Source organism: Callithrix jacchus, chromosome 1 (genome assembly GCF_049354715.1).
Source record: "Callithrix jacchus isolate 240 chromosome 1, calJac240_pri, whole genome shotgun sequence".
Taxonomy (NCBI): domain Eukaryota; kingdom Metazoa; phylum Chordata; class Mammalia; order Primates; family Cebidae; genus Callithrix; species Callithrix jacchus.
Window position 1 is genome coordinate 195,882,861 of NC_133502.1, and position 18,985 is coordinate 195,901,845.

Genomic DNA, 18,985 nt, shown 5'->3' on the forward strand with positions numbered 1-18,985 from the left:
CTCGTGCTATGATCAGATCACAGATAATCAGCCCCCCTTGAGACTGGCGATGCAATGGGAGGTACTAATAACTGTGGTCTGGTCGTGGGGGTTATTTTGCCCTAACAAATTCTAGAAGTCCAACCCCCGAGTCCTAGAATAAATGTAAGCCCTTACAGACCTTTGAACATTTTCCCCTCCACCTTCCACATGGTGCATCATCCTCACTGGTCCATGCAGGGCTCTTCTGATATTTCATTCATACTTTCATTTGTTCATTTGTACATTCATTCAATTTATCCATTCTTTCTGCTTCTACCCAAATGGGGCACCTTTTAAAAATTCATACGCATATGCCCTGCCCTCCCTTCTTTCCTTCCTTCCTTCCTTCCTTCCTTCCTTCCTTCCTTCCTTCCTTCCTTCCTTCCTTCCTTCTTTCCTTCCCTTTTTTTTGAGACAAACTCTTGCTCTGTCCCCAGGCGCCAGGCTGGTGTGCAGTGGTGCGATCTCGGCTCACTGCAACCTCCACCTCCTGGGTTCAAGCAATTCTCCTGCCTCAGCCTCCTGAGTAGCTGGGACTACAGGCATGTGCCACCATGCCCAGCTAAATTTTTTTATTTTTTAGTAGAGATGGGATTTCACCATGTTGGCCAGGATGGTCTCGATCTCTTGACCTTGTCATCCACCTGCCTTGTCTTCCCAATACAGGCGTGAGCCATCATGCCCAGCCCCTTCCTTCCTTTTTTAAGAGAAAGGCCTTGCTCTGTTGCCCAGGCTGGAGTGCAGTGGCATGATCATAGCTCACTGCTGCCTCAAACTCCAAGGCTCAAGCTATCATCCTACCTCAGCCTGCTGAGTAGCTGGGACTACTGGGGCACACCATCATGTCCAGCAAATTTTCATTGATTTTTATTTTTTGCAAAGACATGCCATCACATGTGGCTAATTAGAAATATTTTTTCTTTTTTGTGGAAACAGCATCTCCCTATATTGCCCAGGCTGGCCTCAAGCAACACAGATGCTGTTTACAGCAGCCACCCTGTTTTTGAAATTTTATTTTTTTAATGTATGTCATTTTGTGTGGAGATTTTGCAAAATTGGTGTGGTGCTATAATGCATGCATTTCTCATTGCTACAGATGGTATTATCTTTTTTTTTTTTTTTTAGATTGAGCCTCTCTCTGTCGCCCAGGCTGGAGTGCAGTGGCACCATGTCGGCTCACTGCGACCTCTGCTTCCCAGTTTGAAGCGATTCTCCTGCCTCAGCCTTCCAGTACCTGGGACTACAGGTGCGTGCCATGACATCTGGCTAATTTTTGTATTTTTAGTAGAGATGGGGTCTCACTGCATTGGCCAGGCTGGCAGATGGTATTATCTTATGTACTGCATTCTGCCTCCTACTTTTGGACTGAAGCACCATGGTTTTAGATGGATTCACGTTGCCATAGGTATACCTGTTCTACTTGTCTTGGTCTGGGTTCCTTTGAAGCAGATCCCAAGGGCCTCATTCCCTAATATCATCACCTTGGGGGATAGGGTTTCAACATATAAATTTTTTTTTTTGAGATGGAATCTCGCTGTGTTGCCCATGCTGGAGGGCAGTGGTGCCATCTCAGCTCACTGCAACTTCCGCCTCCTGGGTTCAAGCGATTCTCCTTCCTTAGCCTCCCAAGTAGGTGGGACTACAGGCCCCGCGCCACCATGACCAGCTAATTTTTTTATATTTTTAGTAGAGATGGAGTTTCGCTGTGTTAGCCAGTTTGGTCTCGATCTCCTGACCTTGTGATCCACCAGCCTTGGCCTCCCAAAGGGCTGGTATTACAGGCATGAGCCACTGCCCCAGCCAGGATTTCAACATATAAATTTTGGGTGGACACAAATATTCAGTCCATAGTAAGACTCTAGTGAGAATCTGTGAATGTGGTTTGATTTTGCTTATATTTGTTATTCTTTGGGTGGGGGCATGGTTTTCCAAGGAAATTAAAAATTTTTTTTTTTTTTTGAGAAGGAGTTTCGCTCATTACCCAGGCTGGAGTGTAATGATGCGATCTTGGCTCACTGCAACCTCCGCCTCCTGGGTTCAGGCAATTCTCCTGCCTCAGCCTCCTGAGTAGCTGGGATTACATCACCACGCCCAGCTAATTTTTGTATTTTTAGTAGAGACAGGGTTTCACCATGTTGACCAGGATGGTCTCGATCTCTTGACCTCGTGATCCACCCACCTCGGCCTCCAAAAGTGCTGGGATTACAGGCGGGAGCCCCTTAAAATGTATTTTAATAAGAAACATAAAGTCAAGTCTTACTTAAATAATAATAGATGTGGGTTCATGGCGTGGCTGAGGCTGGAAGGTGATTTGCTAGCAAACAGCCAACCCTGCCATTGATGGCCAGAAAGGAAGCCCGGAATGGTGAGCCTGCCCAAGGGCACTCAGGGTCACAAGCCTCTGAGCTGCCAACCAGGCCAAGGACACCTAGGCAGATTTTCCAGGCCACTGCCACACAACCTCGGCTTTCACTTTGGCCATCTAAGCCCAGACACCCACTAAACATGTCAGGAATGCTGGGGTTGGAGGCCAGCCAACCCCTCCACCATATCCCAGATGTGGGACCTGGGGCAAGTGGCTCCATTGCTCTGGGCCTCAGTTTCTCCATTTGTGCGAGAAGGTTATGAACCCCTTAATCTGCACTAGGGACAGATGGTGTTGGGATCAGTCAGTGGGCAGGGTGATATGATGAAAAACGGCGGAGAAGCCCAGATCCTCCCCTTCCCATCTATAGGAGCTTAGGGAGATGGCCCCACCTCTCTGGAAAATGGGAGTGGGGGTTGTTGTAAAGTTTCAAGGGTGTTAAAATACGTGTGTGGGGGGGGTGTGGCAGGGGGAGGGGCAGAGATTAGCCTGGGCAGGTAGGTCTGGGTCAAGTTGCATGGGCTTTTAACTCCAAGATTAGAAAAACCTGGTAGCTGCTCGCCAGCAAGTGAAATGTGCTCCCTCGAGTGAGAGGGGACAGTATTTTTGTCAGGTTGTTGTTTTCCCTACACCAAAATCAGCCTTTCCTTTGGGTCGGCAAGATCCTGAGGGGTGTAATTCCAGCCAGGAAGCTGGGGAGAGCTGAATCCACAGAGGCCTGCGACTACGCCTCCCTCTGGCTGTGCCAGTGGCTCTCCAGGTGTTTCTGACCTTGAAAGGAGTTTTGTTTTCCAGATAAAGCTCAATGTGACCTGGGAAAATCACACCAACCATCCAGGTGCCCAGAAACCTAAATGAGGCATTAAACCCAAAACCACATCCGACCAGGCTGCAATTAGCTGGAATCCACCTAAGGGAAGCTTGAAAGGGACTGAGTGTTTTCTCCTCTGGCTCAGTGGGCTTTTAATAGCAGTCAAGAATTTCTGGGCGCTCACCAGGCTCCAGTCTAAACACTTGCATAGGTAAGCGCTCATTACCTGTAAGCCTTGTGGCCACCGTCACTGCTCCCATTTTACAGATGACAAAACTGAGGCTCAGGAAGTGAGCCACAGAACTGGGACTCATACTTAGGGAATCAGGCTCTGGTTCTGGGCCCTAAACCCAAAGGGATATTAAGGATTTAATTTAAAGGCCAGCTAACCCAGTGGCTTACCAGGGCCGCCCAGGGTGAGGGCACAGAACTCTCCTGCCAGCTCTACCCAGGGAGCAGGGATGGTTCCAAAGAAGCCATAGGAAGCCACAGGCAGAATCTCAGCAGGAGAAATGGGTTTGGGAGTTGCAAGATGGCTGCTATGGACTTGCTATGTCAAGCTAAGTCCTTTTCTTCTTCTGGCTTCATGTTTTTCTCTGTAAACTGGAGGGACTGATCATTCATTAACTTTAATGCGCTCAACTCAATGTGACCCCTTAACCCCATACCCCCAGGATACAGCAGTGAATGGGACACAGTCCCTACCTTCAAGGAGTTTAGAGTTTTATGGGCAAGACAGACGGCTCATCCATTCAACAAATATGGGGTGTCTATGATGTTCCCAGAACCGTTCTAGGTGCTGGGGGGATTTCGCAGTGAGGAAAACAGACGAAGCCCCTCTTTATGGAACTTAGGCTCTGCAGGGAGAGAGAGGGAGGGAGGAAATCAGCAAGTCAATATGTAATATGCTAGATGTCAATAAGTGCCCTAGGGAAAAATGAAGCATTGGAGGGAGATAGCAAGTGACTGGGTGACTGGCGGATGTTCATGAAAGCTGCATGACAAGGTGACCTTTGAACTGGGGCCTGCAGAAGGTGATGGAGGGAGCCAAGTGGAGAGGGGTCAGAGGAATATTCTAGGCAGAGCAGGGAACAGGTGCAAAGGCTCTTGGCACATTTGAGGATGCAGAGGGCCATGTGAATGGGAGAAACGAGGATAGGAAAGAGCGGTGGGCCTTGTAGTAGAGATAAGGTCTTGCTCTGTTGCCCAGGCTGGAGCGCACCGGTGCAGTCACAGCTCACTGCGGTCTCAACCTCCTGGGCTAAAGCAATCCTCCCACCTCAGCTTCCCAAGCAGCTGGGGCTATAGGCGTGTACCACCATGCCTGGCTTTTTTTTTCTTCTTTCTTCTTTTTTTTTTTTTTTTTTTTGTAGAGATGAGGTCTCTCTATGTTGTCTAGGCTGGTCTTGAACTCCTGGCTTCAAGGCATCCTGTTTCAGTCTCCCAAAGTTGTGCCTAGTCTGACTTTTAACTTGTGAGTGTGGTAGGTAGGGAGGCTTTGGCCGATCTTTAGCAGGGGAATGACATGAACCATCTTAGATTTTCAAAACCATTCTGGCTCCTGGGTGGAGAACAGGCAGAAGGGAAGGAGGGAGAAACGTTCAGAAGATGACTCTTCAGTCAGACAAGAGACAGAGGTGGATGTGGATGGACATGGAGGTGGGGGTAGCGAAGGCGACAAAAAGTGTTCAGATTCTGATTCTGAAGGGCAAAGGAGGTCAAAGCTGATCAGATTTGCTAAAAAAGTAGACATGGGTGTGAGGGAAAGTGAAGAGGCAAGGATGCCTTCAGGGCTTTTGACCTGGGACGGAGAACCTGCCGAAGGAACAGGTTTACCAGGGCAGGTGGAGGTGTCTGAGTGTGAAGTTGTGTAAGTAAAGCTTGAGATGTATATCTTCCCCAACCCATCAATTGATACGTATACAGGCATGAGTGCAGGCACGGCTCCACACCATGAACAAGCCTGGGGTGATGTTGGGGACAAGCACAGAGGAAGGGCACCCGGACCAGCCTGGGGGGTGCGGGCGATGTCCAGGCTCAAATGCACAGATGGGTAAACTAGGTCTGGGGAGGACGTTTCCTTTCATCCCTTTTCACATTCTCCCAGCTATGCAGCCAGGTAAGTCCAATTACTGGGTCAATTCCAGCATCTGTTACAAATTGGCTATGCCACATAGGACAAACTTTGTAATGGCTCTGAGCCTCAGGTACAAAAGGAAGGTCAGTGGGACTTCACCTTTTAGAGGTGATGCATTCCTTTGAAGATACAATTTAAAACTCTGGATGTTGGTTGGGTGCAGTGGCTCATGCCTGTAATCCCAGCACTTTGGGAGGCTGAGGCGGGAGGATCACCTGAGGTCAGGAGTTCGAGACCAGCCTGGCCAATAATGGCAAAACCCCATCTCTACTAAAAATACAAAAATTAGTCTTGCCTGGTGGGCGGGTGCCTGTAGTCCCAGCTACTTGGGAGACTGAGGCAGAAGAATCACTTGAACCTGGGAGGCAGAGGTTGCAGTGAGCTGAGATCACAGCACTGCACTCCAGCCTGGGCAACAGAGCTAGACTCTGCCTCAAAACAAACAAAACAAAACTATGGATGTTTCCACATGCACTCTCGAATGAGCAAGCATGCACACATGAGCACGTGGGCACGCGCATGCATGCATGTGCGCATGTGCACGCGCGCACACACACACTCGATTGTATGTCATTTCAGAGGCTCCTGGACCCCCTTAAGCCCATCATAGCCCCTGAGCAGGGCTTCTTGCTATCCCAGTTTCCTTCCCTCCCCGCTCAGGCCACTTCTCCCTCCAGACTTACCACACTTTAGACACTCCAATGTTTGGCCACCTCTGCTCAGGCTCCGGCTCTGAATCCACATCTGTGACCTTGTAAAATTCTCCTTTCCTTCGAAGGAAGAATTTAGCTTGTAGAACAATGCCTGGGCATGCTTGATAAACTGGTCTGAGGGTGTGTGTGTGTGTGTGTGTGTGTTTTCCTTTCCACTTCCTTAAATCAATAGCCTTTCACTCCAGGCTGCTGGGTGGCCTGAACAAAGAAAGGAAAGCCAGCCCCAAGTGGGGGCCGGGAGAGTGTATGGGGTTATTTCTCAGATCTTCCCCAAGAGCTGTGAACCTCTCAAAGTCAGGCACTGTGTCTTAAATATCTTTATCCTTAGCACAAGACTTGGCACAGAGTAGGTGCTGGTATTTTCTTTAGGTATAACTGATGGAAGCACAACTCAAATTGGCTCAAGTAGAGATGAGAAATGTATTGGCTCACGTAACTGAAAATTCTCAGGAATGGGCTTCAGGCACAGCAGGATCCAGGTAAACAAGCAATGTCTTCAGAGCCCCCCTCTCTCCACCTCTCAGTCCTGTGTTCTGCTTGGTTGGCTTCACTCTCAGCAGATTCTCTCTAACAATATTGTACTTTGGTGGCTCCAGGCTGACATTCCCAGACTCAGCAACCCCAGAGAAAAGAAAGCCCCTCTTTGCACACAATTGTAGCAGGTGTTGTGATTAACAACACCTGGACAAACTTGGAGCCTACCATGAACCAATCATTGCGGTCAGGCAAATGGGATGGTCCAATTGGCCAGACCTATATCCTGTGTCCTAGGGTTGAGGGTTGAGGGTTGAGGTTTGGGAACTGACACCCAAGTAAGGGTATCAGACTTACCCTCCTTGAAACTACACGGACTGAGTGTAGGGGATGGGATTCTTCCCTGGAGGAAAACGGAGATGCTGTTGGCAGAGGGGAGACGGCTGCTAGGAAGGTGAGAACAAGAGACGCTGCCTCAGTGTACAGAACATGCTAGCTTTTCCCTGTAGCTTAACGAATGAGCACCCAGCAGTTGGTATTGTTGGAAGCGGGAGGTTTCCAGCCAGTTAGAGGCAGAAAATCTGAGTGAAGCCTGAGACACAGGTTCAAGTCCCAGCTCTGCCTCCTCAGTCAGTGTGACCTGAGTTGGGGCTTCTCTGCCTCCTTGGCCTGTTTCTCTACTTGTAAAATGAGGGCATCTGAAGTGGTGGTTGCCAGGATGTTTCCTCCACTCAATCATTCATGTATCCATTTTTCCCCTTTCAATCGATATGTGTGGAAGGGCGTTGGAGTTCCTAAACTGGATCTGGATTTCATTCTGATGTTGACTTGCAGTATCAGGCTTGACTGATGCACCCTCAGGTGTGCCCAGCTGCATCCTTTCCCAGCAGCCACTAGCTCCAGACAAGATCCAGCCTCTTCTTACTTTCGCCTGCAGGCGGTTTGGGTCAGTTGCTGCAGTCACTTGGCCACCTAGGCCTGCATCTCCCACTGTCATTCAAGCAGACCTGACCCGATTTAAGGGAGGAAGCCCTGGACTCTCCTCATCTGGGCTCAGGTGGAACTGACTTCCCTTGGGGCCGTCTGGAGGCGCAGATGACACTGTTGGGCCTAACTGTGACAAATGGCGGACGGGGGTGGGAAGCAGCAGCCGATGAAGTCCTTGCCCTTCTGTCATCCTTTCCACGGTCTGTCTGTTTCATGTGGCTTCAGTAGCCAGCCTAGTAAGGCATGTCTTATATTTGCTCTCCCTCCTTCCTTGCCTTGAAGTCCCCGTCCCTTCACCCTTGCTGAGCTGGGATTTTTTTTCTTTTTTGAGGCAGAGTTTTACTCTTATTGCCCAGGCTGGAGTGCAGTGGCACGATCTCGGCTCACTGCAACCTCGCCTACCGCGTTCAAGTGATTCTCCTGCCTCAGCCTCCCGAGCAGCTGGGATTATAGGCATGAGCCACCACGCCTGGCTAATTTTGTATTTTCGGTAGAGACTGGGTTTCTCCATGTTGGTTAGGCTGGTCTCCAACTCCTGACATCAGGTGATCCACCTGCCTCGGCTTCCCAGAGTGCTGGAATTAGGCGTGAGCCTCTCTGCCTTGCCTGCTGAGCTGGGGTTTTATTCCTAATAAAGCATTAGCACATAAAATTTGCCTTGGGCTCTGTTTTCCAGGGATCCAAGCTGAAATTCGAGCTGTGTGACCTTGGGCAACTTACTTAAGCTCTCTGAGCTCCAGATCCTTCATCTGTAAAAAGGTAAATAATAGAACATCTCAGCGGGGCACAGTGGCTCATGCCTGTAACCCCAGCACTTTGGGAGACTGAAGTGGGTGAATCACTTGAACCAGGAGTTCAAAACCAGCCTGGGCAACATGGCAAAATCCTGTCCCTACAAAAATACAAAAGAGCATAATAATGCATGTCTCAGGTCCCAGCTACTCAGGAGCCTGAGGCAGAGGGATGGCTTGAGCCCAGGAAGGCAAGGCTGCAGTAAGCCAAGATTGTGCAGTCCAGTCTGGGTGACAGAGCAGGACTTTGTCTAATAATCATAATAATAACAGAGCATGTCTTATAAGTTGTGGAGTTTAATGAGACAACACAGGCAAAATACATGGCTGAAGAAATGAGACCCTTTATTATATCATTACCGTGAACCAAAAGCCGGATTCCAGCACGTGAAAACATTTACCCAACACTGACCTTCATGAATATTTATTGGGTGTCAACTCTGTTTCAGGTACTACACTGGCCTCTTCCCACAAGGACTTAGCCTAGAAAATGAAAGAAAAGTCACTGGGCAATTATACTAGTGTGGTCAGCACTTTAATGGGTGCAGGTGCCAGCCCCAGATGCTGCGACATCTAATCAGTTTTGGTAGCTTTGGTGGTTAGGGATGGCTTCTTGGAGGAACTGATGTAGAAGCTAAGATCTGAGGGACATGCAGTTGGGTTTTTATTTATATATTTTTTGAGACGGAGTCTTGCTCTGTCACCCAGGCTGGATGGCAGTGGCGCGATCTCAGCTGACTGCAACCTCTACCTCCTGGGTTCAAGCAATTCTTCTGCCTCAGCCTCCCAAGTAGCTGGGACTATAAGTCCGCACCACCACGCCTCGCTAATTTTTGTATTTTTGTAGAAACGGAGTTTCACCACATTGGCCAGGCTGGTCTTGAACTCCTGACCTCGTGATCCACCTGCCTCAGCCTCCCAAAGTGCTGGGATTACAGGCGTGAGCCACCGCGCCTGGCCCAGGGACATGTAGGTGTTAACCAGATGATGGGGAGGCAGAGGGCAAAGACTTCCTGGCAGGGGTAATGGCATGGGCAAAGGACTAGAGTTGAGGGAAAACATCTCAAAGAACAAACTGGTTCTCACCCTCGAGATGCAGGTAAATTTTAGGAAAAACAAAATGGATAAATATGCACCAACGAAAATGCATGAACGTGGCCTTTGCAAGGAGTGTGTGAGGTGTTGAGCTATACTCCATTCCAATATGCTAGCCAGGGCCATGTGTGGAGTTTAAAATTTATGCTAATTGGCTGGGCGCGGTGTCTCACACCTGTAATCCCAGCACTTTGGGAGGACGAGGTGGGCAGATCACGAGGTCAAGAGATTGAGACCATTCTGGCTGACATGGTGAAACCTCATCTCTATTAAAAAAAAAAAAAAATTAGCTGGGCATGGTGGCAAGCGCCTGTAGTCCCAGCTACTTTGGAGGCTGAGGTAGGAGAACTGCTTGACCCCGGGAGGCGGAGGTTGCAGTGAGCTGAGATCGCGCCACTGTACTCCAGCCTGGCACCTGGCAATAGAGTGAGACTGTCTCAAAAAAAAAGTGTGCTAATTAAAATTAAGTAAAATATAAAACTTAGTTCCTCAGTCTCCCTGACCTTTTAAGTACTCAGTAGTCATCTGTGGCTAATGTTGGACAGTGCAGATATAGAAAGTTCTGCTGATAGAGGTTGATCAGGACAGACTTCCTGGAGGAGGGGGCAGAAGAGTGCAAGGAAAGGGTTCTGGGAAAATCCCTGGGGAAGCACTGTGCTTTATTCTCAGAAAGAGAAAAGCCAGGGCTGGGAGTGGTGAGGTGGGGAGAGGGAGGGGTGTTGCCTCTGGAAACAGTGTACAACCTGACACTTCTTTGGTCAGGGTTTACCTCTGGGTATGTGCGAGGTGGCATCTCTCACCTAGGTGGGAAGACACAAGAATAGAAGGGGAGCCAGCTAAGGCGGGGCTGAACCAGGAAGTCTTGCCCCTTCTGGGTCCAGGTTCAGGAGGACTCTGGGAGTTGTAGTTCAGCACTTCTGGACTCCTGAAGCTTGACAGGGATAGAAGAGCTCACACCCGGCTTGGGCTGGGCATCTCTTGGGGTGGAGAGGGGGTTGATGGTTAGGGCTGGGGAAATGTCTGGGTTTGGAGTGTCCGTGGGGGGTAGGTGGCAGGAGGAGGACTGTCTTGTCCCGTCCCATCCTTATGTTCTGGGATAGGGAGAAGATGCCGAGGTTGAAGACTGCATTGGCTAGGTAACTGAAAAACACCAACATTTCGTTAAACAGAACCCCCAGCCTACGCATTCTGGTTCATGGAGATTTGCCCAGGAGAGGCAGGAAGCTCCCATAAGGTTAGGGAGGAGGGGCAGCAGATGGCATGTCATCAGCTGTTGGTCATTCATGCACTCAGCATATATTATTTGAGCACCTACTGTGTGCCAAGCCCTGTTCTAGTCACTGGGAATCGGGATTGAATGAAAGACAGAAGTCCCTTTCTCCAGGAGTTCTAGAGAGAAGAACAGACAATCAATAGTGATTTGCCTTTGCTGGTATAACATACACATGTCTGGTAAAAGCCTGACTTCCATGAATTTTGAAGGATTTTAAGTTTCAATCCAGCCATTCCTGGTCTCCTATTCACAAACTTGTCTCTGGAAGTGGTAGTCATTGTAAAAGAAGCTGGGTTTGATCCTTTTGATGATTGTACTCAAGATACCTGGATAATAAGGAGAATGTTCTGAGATACGAGACTTCATGGGACCTCTGCCCCCCAATTTCTGGGTTCCAGCACTGTGCACAAGTCAGCTGGGGGTTCTCAGGCTGCTGTTTGGTAAACAGGGTGTACCCTGTCTGGGTCTGAGGGTGATCAGACCTTCAAAAGGGTTGCAGTGGAAACGGTGTGTAACGGGAGCTGCCCTTGCTTTTCACACACACCCATCAACTGAAGAGCAAGATGAGGCAAGAAGTCTTCCCACCAACCCTCCTGAAGCCACACAATGTGATGTCCTTTTCTTTCTCAACTTTATTGCCTATCTTGCTTATAATAAAGGCACATTGATTTTAGGTCCTCCAGTTATACATGCTCTGTACATTTCCCATTGGAGCAACATGTGACAGATACAATAGATATACTCGTGAAATGGTTTGTTTCGATATCTGTAAGCTGCACAACAGCCTGGATTTTGCCAGCTGCCCACCACTGGGTCTCCAGCACCCAGCATGCAATAGGTGCTTAATAAAGATCTGCTGAATGAAATGAGTAAAGGATAACAAAACAGGTATTTTTCTCTTTCAGAGGCGACTTCCTACAATTGTCTCAACTTGTCCACAAGTTCCTATATCCATTACCCCACAACCCACACCCCAACACAATGGCAGGAAGATTCCCATACAGTAGGCGCCCCAGAGGAGTGAACTCCCGGGTGCGGTCCCCCTATTTGCCGCGAGGGGGCGCCAGCACCGCGCACAAACCTTGCCAGCCCCCGGGTCGGCACCTGCAACCCAGGCAAGTCAAGCCTACATTTAGGGAGCGCCTCCTGAATTCCTGGGTTGCATTAGGCTCGGGGTCGCAGGCTGGGCAGCGAGTCGGTGCCCGTGGTGGGGGATCCTGGCCGATGACTGGAGAACATCCAGGAGACGCGGGAGGGGACCGGGAGCAATGCTCCCGGTTGGACGGAGCGTGTTCGGGGCTCGAGGGGCGGGAACGTTTTCGGGAGGGGTGTCCGGGAGAGTCGTGACCTCTGACCGCCGGAGAGATCCCAGGCCCAGGCGCTACTGCCGACTCGGGTTTTGCCGACTCCGCTCCCCTGCGCGCAGGCGCGGCCGCCTGCAGTTCCCATGGTGACGGGGGCGCGTCCCCGCCCGAGGCCCCGCCCCCAGCAGGCTAGGCTGCGCTGGGCTGCGGGCGCCGCGGGCAGGTGCCGCGGGCTGCGGGCAGGTGGCGGCGCGGCACGGCGCGGGCTGGCGGTGGCTCCACGGTAGGTTGCGCAGCGGCTGTGGGGAGTGGGGACCGGCTGGTCGCCTCCAGTCCCCGGCCCGCGAGGTAGCTGGGAGTGACGGCGGCTAGCGAGGGCCGCCAAGTTTCTGCCCGGCCGAGGCCCGGGGAGAAAAGTTGGCAAAGTTGGCCGGGGAAGAGGCGGGGACCCGGAGGATTTCCCTAGACTCCGGGTCTGCGGGGAGGGAGGATCCCGATTTGGGAGCCGGGGAATCCGTCTCCCGAGACTTGGGAGTGGATCCCGCGGGAAGATCCCGCACAGGGCAACCAATGGATCACGTGCCACCTGATTGGCGACTTGGGAGTCGATCCCTGGAGGGGATCGGGCGCTGGAGGCCTGGGGTCCCAGTGGATCCCCAGTCAGGGGTGACGGCCCTGGGTGATTCGGGATTGGGAGCTAGAGAATCAGTCTCCACCCATGCCTGGCTGAGCCTTGGGAATGGATTCTGAGAGATCCGGTGGCCGGGAGCTGAGGGAATCTCTGGAGATCTGGGTTACTTAGCCTGGAGCTGCTAGGGTCTGGACATCCGTGCGGGTGGGAGGCCCCGAAGGTGGACAGTGTGGAGCAAGGGCGGCGAGAGAGACGGAGCCCCGGGCGAAGGGAGCCCGGAAGACAGCGGGGACGCTTCGGGGGCGTGAGAAGGGCGGCGCGGGGCCCCTCGGGCGCGGAGGCTCTGGACGCGTCCTCCTGGCCTGGCCTGCGCCCCCTTCCGCTCGTCTTCCCAGGGCAGAGGCGCCTTAATGGGATTAAGGCTCAGTCCCCTGCTCCCAGGCAGGCCCGCATGGTCCCCACCCCGGTGGCCGCGCGGCCCGCCCGGGCTCTCGGGTGGGGCCCTCGGGATGGGAAGCGGCTCATTGACCCCAGCCGAACCTGACCTTTTCACGCCCTCTCGGCACACACTCGACTGGGAGTGGGGGCGCTGCGCCGTGAAACCCTGCTGTTTGTCCAGTCCTGGAGCAGGCTTTGACCTCGGAGCCGCGCGATGCCTAGGTGGTCAGGGCTTCCTGCCTGCCAGGACTGAACTTGCTTAGCCAGGAGCAGCCATTATATTTTGGAAGGGAAAGGACTGTACCTGTTGCACAAAGAAAAACACTTTCTTTGCAGCTTCTTTGTGACCTTGGGGAAAACACTTAACCTATCTGAGTCCAGATAGGAATTCTCTGGGCCAAGTGGGCTTGGCCTAGCAGGGTCTGAATCCTCCCTCTTCTAGGAGGCTGGCAGGATGGATCGGGATGAAGGGTATGAAACAGGTAGGGGCTCTAGAAGTATCAGTGCCTCTCAGTCTGTGGCCCCTCCTTTCCCATGCCCCATTCCCTGTGCTTGCCCTACAATATCTAAAGATTCCAGAAACCCTACTTGCTGTCTTTTGAAACTGCAGGATTAGAGAGATATTTAGCTTAGCCTTTTTTCTAAATGAGTTAATTGCCCCTCTGGTCCCCCCTGGCAGAGGGAAACTCTGAAGTTTGGCTAATGAGTAACCAGGACATTTGGACAAGGCTTCTCCCTTGGCCTAGCTTTCCCTCTGCAAATCCATCAAGGCTCCTGGACAAACACGTGTGCACCCCAGACGCTGGCGCCTCCTTCCTTCCTGTAGCAGCCAGGGACAGTTCCTGAGGAATTTGTACAGACACAAGCCCAGATCTTGGTGGTTCTGGTGGGGGAAGGGGGAACCTTTTTAAAGGATTTGCCTGCTTTTGAAAGGGTGCAATTACCCAAGAGAAGTGCAGAGTTTCAGTGCGGCGTCTGGGCATATAATTCAGCTGGGCACGTGAACAGGTTGGCTCCATCAGCCAGCGTGTATTGAGCACCTACCATGTTTGGAGTGCTGTAGAAATGGCGTGGCCTAGGGCAACTTGGGATCTGTCCTCTTGGAGTTATTTTCCATCTATGGAGCAGTTAGCTTGCACGCTAGTCTAGTACTGATTCTTGATGTTGGGGTTACATTTCTCACCCTAGCTTCAGAGGCTGGAAGCTGCCCCTACCCCCATGGAGGTCCCAGGGGCTATTTTTTTTTTTTTTTTTTTTGAGATGGAGTCTCACTCTGTAGTCCAGGCTGGAGTGCAGTGACGCAATCTTGGCTGGCTGTGATCTCCGCTCACTGCAACCCTGCGCCTCCTGGGTTCAGGCAATTCCCCTGCCTCAGCCTCCTGAGTAGCTGGGACTACAGGCATGCGTTGCCATACCTGGCTAATTTTTTGTATTTTAGTAGAGATGGGGTTTCACCATGTTGGCCAGGATGGTCTCAATCTCCTGACCTCGTGATCCTCCCCTCCCAGAGTGTTGGGATTACAGGCGTGAGCCACTGCATCCAGCCAATTTTTTTTTTTTTGAGATGGAGTTTTGCTCTTGTTACCCAGTCTGGAGTGCATTGGCGTGGTCTCGGCTCAACGCAACCTCCGCCTCCTGGGTTCAGGCAATTCTCCTGCCTCAGCCTCCTGAGAAGCTGGGATTATAGGCACACACCACCGTGCCCAGATAATTTTTTGCATTTTTTTAGTAGAGACAGGGTTTCACCATGTTGACCAGGATGGTCTCGATCTCTTGATCTCGTGATCCACCTACCTCGGCCTCCCAAAGTGCTGGAATTACAAGCTTGAGCAACCGCTCCCGGCCACTCAGCCAATTTTTGTATTTTTAGTAGAGATGGCGTTTCACCATGTTGGCCAGGCTGGTCTCAAACTCTTGACCTCAGGTGATCTGCCCACTTCAGCCTCCCAAAATGCTGGGATTCTAGGCGTGAGCCACCACACCCAGCCAGGGCTGTTTTTTATTCAAGGCTGACCGTGGCAGGAGAATGAAGGAGCCAGTTGTCTGGGTCTGAGCATTTCTCCTCACCAGGTTACATCTCTGACCAACTCAGAAAAAGAGCCTTACAGGGATATTTTATAGGTGCATTCATTCATTCATTCATTTATCATTTGTTCCTTCAACAAATATTTCAAGACAACTGTGTCAAAGATGAGGCTAATAGCCACACCCTTAAGGGAATACTTTATGTCCTTAACTTTATGTGCCTTTGTGAACACAGGCACTTGTCTGGAAGGGGAGAACCATGATCATACTAAGAAGGGCCGATGCCTTGGCTGTAAGGAGGGATAAGGGGTCAGAGTTCAGTTTTCTGGTCAGCCAATGGGAACAGCTTGCTGTTACTGTCCGTGGAAATGGAACAGCTTGTGCAGAGGCCTGGCGGTAGGGGAGTGCCTAGGATGTTGACTGGGGCAGGCCAGCCATGCTTAGTGGTTTGGACTTTATTCCTGGGGCGTGGGGTGCTGTGGATCCCAGTGGAAGGTCTCTGCAGGTGAGGGGTACAGTCAGATGTGTGATTTGGGAAGCTTGCCCTGGCTGGTGTGGGCAGGCTGGGGGCCAGTAAGGAGGTTGCTAGAAAAATCCAGACTGTGGTGGACTGGACTTAAAGATGGGCAGTGGCGTCAAAGGTGCCCAGACCGTGGTGGACTGGACTCAGAGACGGGCAGTGGCGTCAAAGGTGCCCAGACCGTGGTGGACTGGACTCAGAGACGGGCAGTGGCGTCAAAGGTGCTCAGACCGTGGTGGACTGGACTCAGAGACGGGCAGTGGCGTCAAAGGTGCTCAGACCGTGGTGGACTGGACTCAGAGACGGGCAGTGGCGTCAAAGGTGCTCAGACCGTGGTGGACTGGACTCAGAGACGGGCAGTGACGTCAAAGGTGCTCAGACCGTGGTGGACTGGACTCAGAGACGGGCAGTGGCGTCAAAGGTGCTCAGACCGTGGTGGACTGGACTCAGAGACGGGCAGTGGCGTCAAAGGTGCTCAGACCGTGGTGGACTGGACTCAGAGACGGGCAGTGGCGTCAAAGGTGCTCAGACCGTGGTGGACTGGACTCAGAGATGGGCAGTGACGTCAAAGGTGCTCAGACCGTGGTGGACTGGTCTTAGAGATGGGCAGTGGCGTCAAAGGTGCTCACTGACAACCTTGGCATTGATCAGTGTAATATTTAGAGAGCCACTTGCTTTGAATATCCCTTCCTCAAGGTGGGCGTAACAGTCTACCTGGGGGAAGGAAACTCCTCAGAGGAGGTGGTATCAGTACTTACTTCAGTTTAGCCCACCTGCTTTAGAACCCTATGCCTGCCTGCCCAGGGGTGGACATGAAACATCCCAGTCCTCAAGGACCTCCCGTGGGGAGATGTGGGGCACATTATCCCCACTTCACGGATGCAGGGCTCTGTGGCGTAGTGAGGTCTTTGCCAGGCAGCAGTGGCAAAGCAGGAATTTGAACTCACTTCCAACTTGTAACTAGTGGCTATTTGGAGTCAGGTTAAGCAGTGGAGAAGCAACCGGGGCGGGTGGGTTTGAGTTGGGTGCGGTAGGGGTAAACCGAAGGAGGCTTCCAGGAGGAGACGGATAGAAGGGAGGGAGCCAGCCAGGGATGCCTGGGGGCAAACCCTGGCCTTGCCCCCTCCTGGCTGTGGCCTGGGGCATGGTTGTGGTTTTGAGGCTCAACTTCCTTATCTGTAAAGAGGGCTCATGATAGGATGCCCCCATTCTCAAAGGGTTATTACGTGAGTTTGACGAAGCAGCACATAGCCAGTGCTAGGCTCTGTAAGGGGCGGGTGTGATTATTATCAGGATAGCCTGTCATCGGGGTAAGTTCCAGGCGAGTGGTGCTTTGCTCAACCTGCTGTGTGCATGTGTGTTGAGGGGAGAGGGGGACTGAGCACCGGTGATACTTGAGCTGAGTCTTAGAGGATGAGTAGGAGGGAGGGCAGGGGGCCTTCCAGGCAGAGGCAAAAGAACCACATGCTACTTCATATACCCAGAATTCAGGGTGTGCTGAATGAATAAAAGCTAGACCATGGGCAGCAAAAATTCTCTTTATACCCCGGATGCTTCCTGAATATCTAAACCTGAAGGTTTTGGCAGGTTTAGGGCACAGAGGAGGGCAGGAGCTCCGTGTCCAGGAGTTCATACTCCTCCCACTCACCCCTCCAGATGATAGAAGTGTGAGCCTAGACAAGCCACATCCTCCTGGGACCCCAGGGTCTTCCTCTGTAAAATAGGAGCACTGGGGAGAATGTAGGTAAATCACACAGGGCGTCAGAGCAGCCACTGTTACGCCAGAATCTAAGCTCTTTTGTTCCTTTTTTATTCTTTTCAACAAACCCAGGTGGTGCCTGTTTTTGAGACCCTTGACTTTATAGTTCCTGAAACTGAGGCTTTAAGAGGTTACATATTTGCTATGAGGTCACGCAGCTGGAAAGTGGAAGAGCTGCGATTTGAACCCAAAGCTTCCTGCCTCAAAGCCATGCCCTTCCCACTTCTGTGGCCCCCAGCACGAGGAGGGGCGCTTCTGCCTGGTCTTTCTACTCAAACTGCTGCCGTTTAAAAAGAAGCCAAGGCCAAGCTCAGTGGCTACCATCTGTAATCCCAGCGCTTTGGGAGGCTGAGATGGGAGGATTGCTTGAGCCCAGGAGTTTGGGACCAGCCTGGGCAATATAGAAAGACTCTGTCTCTAAAAAAAACAAATGGCCGGGCCTGGTGGCTCACACCTGTAATCCCAGCACTTTGGGAGGCCGAGGCAGGTGCATCACAAGGTCAAGAGATCGAGACCATCCTGGTCAACATGGTGAAACCCCGTCTCTACTAAAAATACAAAAAAAAAAAAATTAGCCGGGCATGGTGGCGCGTGCCTGTAATCCCAGCTACTCAGGAGGCTGAGGCAGGAGAATTGCCTGAACCCAGGAGGCGGAGGTTGCGGTGAGCCAAGATCGCACCATTGCAATCCAGCCTGGGTAACAAGAATGAAACTCTCAAAAAAAAAAAAAAAAATTTAAGGCCAGGTATGGTGGCTCATGCCTGTAATCTTAGCACTTTGGGAGGCCTAGGTGGGCGAATCACCTGTGGTCAGGAGTTCAAGACCAGCCTGGCCAACATGGTGAAACTCTGTCTTTACTAAAAATACAAAAATCAGCCAGGCATAGTGGCAGGTGCCTGTAATCCCAGCTACTCGGGAGGCTGAGGCAGGAGAATTGCTTGAACCTGGGAGGCAAAGGTTGCAGTGAGCTAGATTGTGCCATTGCACTCCAGCCTGGGCAACAGAGCGAGACTCTGTCTCAAAAAGTAAAAATAGGCTGGGCGCAGTGGCTAACGCCAGTAATCCCAGCACTTTGGGAGGCCGACGTGGGCGGATCACCCGAGGTTGGGAGTTTGAGATGAGCCTGACCAACATGGAGAAACCCTGTCTTCACTAAAAATACAAAATTAGCCAATCGTGGTGGTGAATGCCTGTAATCCCAGCTACTCAGGAGGCCGAGGCAGGAGAATCACTTGAACCCAGGAGGCAGTGGTTGTGGTCAGCCGAGATCGTGCCATTCCACTCCAGCCTGGGCAACAAGAGCAAAAACTCAGTCTTAAAAAAAAAAAAGTAAAAATAAGGCCGAGTGTGGTTGCTCATGCCTGTAATCCCAGCACTTTGGGAGGCTGAGGCAGACAGATCATGAGGTCAGGAGATCGAGACCATCCTGGCTAATGTGAAACCCCATCTCTACTAAAAATACAAAAAGCCTGGCATGGTGGCACATGCCTGTAGGGAGACTGAGCAGGCACATGTCTGTAGGGATGCTGAGGCCACTGCACTCAGTCTGGTGACAGAGGACGACTCTATCTCAAAAAAAAAAAAAAAAAAAAGTAGTGGCTGGGTGTGGTGGCTCACACCTGTAATCCCAGCACTTTGGGA

General features: G+C 51.5%; 1 protein-coding gene across 5 annotated transcripts in view; it reads left to right on the forward strand.

The window, feature by feature from the left end:
* Positions 1–12,158: 12,158 nt before the first annotated feature.
* The window catches only part of KIAA1671 (KIAA1671 ortholog), a 248,528-nt gene continuing 241,701 nt past the window's right edge, over positions 12,159–18,985 (forward strand). For all 5 annotated transcript variants that reach the window (XM_054239674.2, XM_078336626.1, XM_054239684.2 and 2 more), the window contains exon 1: positions 12,159–12,254. The gene's annotated coding sequence lies outside the window, so the exon portion shown is untranslated. The remainder of the gene's footprint in view (positions 12,255–18,985) is intronic.